The sequence below is a fragment of the Lactuca saligna genome, unplaced genomic scaffold (assembly GCF_052625555.1).
Source record: "Lactuca saligna cultivar CGN05327 unplaced genomic scaffold, ASM5262555v1 scaffold_91, whole genome shotgun sequence".
Classification (NCBI taxonomy): Eukaryota; Viridiplantae; Streptophyta; class Magnoliopsida; order Asterales; family Asteraceae; genus Lactuca; species Lactuca saligna.
Window position 1 is genome coordinate 5,001 of NW_027629943.1, and position 2,500 is coordinate 7,500.

A 2,500-nucleotide genomic window follows, 5' to 3' on the forward strand; every position below is an offset into this window, starting at 1 on the left:
CCCTTGCATGAACGACCAAGGGAACAATGGATGTGAGGCTGGCAAGGCTAGGTCACGGCAAGCCAAGCAGTCAGGCTACACAATTGATGTGAGGCTGGCAAGGCTAGGTCATGTCAAGCCAAGCAGTCAGGCTACACAAGGGAACAAGGCACCTTGCCACACACAAACCCATGAACGAACGACCAAGGGAACAACGCCTCTTCCCACACACAGACCCATGAACGACCAAGGGAACAAGGGTATGAACGACCAAGGAACAATGCGTATTGCCACACACATTCCCATGAACGACCAAGGGAACAAGGCTACCTCCCAAACAAACACACATGAACGACCAAGGGAACAAGGCTTCTTCCCACACACAACCCCATGAACGACCAAGGGAACAAGGCACCTTGCCACACACATGCCCATGAACGACCAAGTGAACAATGGATGTGAGGCTGGCAAGGCTAGGTCATGTCAAGCCAAGCAGTCAGGCCACACAAGGGAACAAGGCACCATGCCACACACAAACCCATCCACTAACGACCAAGGGAACAATGCATATGGGGCTGGCAAGGCAAGCAGGCTACCCAAGTGAACAACGCCTCTTCCCACACACAGACCCATGAACGACCAAGGGAACAAGGGTATGAACGACCAAGGAACAATGCGTATTGCCACACACATTCCCATGAACGACCAAGGGAACAAGGCTACCTCCCAAACAAACACACATGAACGACCAAGTGAAGAAGGCTTCTTCCCACACACAACCCCATGAACGACCAAGGGAACAAGTTTACTTCGTACACGAACACCCATGAACGACCAATGGAACAAGGCATCTTGCCACACACATGCCCATGAGCAACCCAATCCCATCCTCATCGGTCTAAGGAACAAGGGGCCTTGACAAACCATGAGCAGATTTCTAAGCAAGTCAAACGATGAAGGGAGCAAAGTGTAGTTCCTACTTAGTACATAGTAAATTGAATATATGAGTTCCAATCCGATCAACTCGTGTTCTTTCGAGTTCATCTAAGCCACCTATGAATACCTAAAAGCCTTATCTGCCTGCCTATCACCAGGCGACAGGGACAAAAACCCAAATATGATATATTTTCATTTCAAGTCCATTCGTCTATGTTAACAATGACCCACACAATGTTTCAATGGCATTCCTACTTGATTTGAGCGACATTCCAACAAGTAGGGAACCAACGCTTCAAGGCGTGACCAAGGATAGGACACAAACATTTACGCCTCAAACATGACATTTTGTTTTTTTTTTTCATTTCAAAGCTTTTCATTTATAATAAAAAGCATCCCTACAAAATTTTGTGTCAATCCGAATTAATTCGAGCGAGTTATGGACGATTTCGCACAATTATGCATCCCTGGGCAAATCAATATCTGTTCCTGTCACCAAGCTCTTTGTGCAATATGTATATATAGGGGAACCATGGGACTGCTGCCCATTGGCGCCCCAAGGATGTCCAGCGCCCAAGGCTCTCGAGGCTGGCACGCTCGAGGCATGGCCAAGACGCCCGCTCTTGACGAAAATGGGGCCAAAACGCCCCCCATTGGCGCCCCACTCCCGTGTCCCCTCGCCCCCAAGTCGTGTGTGTCCAAAAATTATGCATCATCAGGGAAATCAATGTCTGTTCCTGTCACCAAGCTCTTTGTGCAATATGTATATATAGGGGGTACCATGGGGTCTCATTCTCATAGGTGCCCGGCATGGTTGATGGGCAAATAAGAATCGTGAGGCTGTATCGAGCACACACGAGGCAAGCCAAGCCAAGCCCCACGACCCATGAAAGAGGCCATCCCCCCCAACACGTTGCCTTGATTTCTCGAACGGTGACCTGAAAAATAGCCCCATCTCCTTGAGTCTCCTCGACGTTGTGCCCATACACTAGCCCGTTGCCTTGATTTTCCTCGACATAGGGCGCAGAAACTAGCGCCGTTGGCTTCACCTGTGCCTCGACGCCGTGCGCATACTAAGAAATATACATCCTCAGGGAAAGCAATGGGTGTTGCTGTCACCAAGCTCCTTGTGCAATATGTATATATAGGGGGGGAGCAGTGGGTGAGCATGGCAAGGGATGAAGGTGCCAGACTGCCTTTGAGCGCGAGCTTGGGTGACTGTTGCTTGATTCCTAGTCGGTGGCATAATACCCCTCCGAGTGGGGGCCTTGGCGTGGTGTGGGGATGCCTCGTTAGGTCTCTGCGACACCGATCCAGGGTTGTGGTCTAGCTTTGGAAGTTTGGGATGGTGCTGTTTGTGTGGCAATTCGATGATGATGTGCTTGCTGATCTATGTTTGACGTGCTACTGGTGCTAGCCAGCATTTGATTTGTGCTGATGATTGGGAAACGATAGGCGTTAAAGTGGCATGTGTTGCTTTTTGTGATACTACTATGGTACGCTAGTCTATCCTTGTTAGACGTGCGGTTGGTGCCTAAGCGTAGCTAGCATTGGTTTAGCACTGATGACGCTGAGGAAGCAAGCA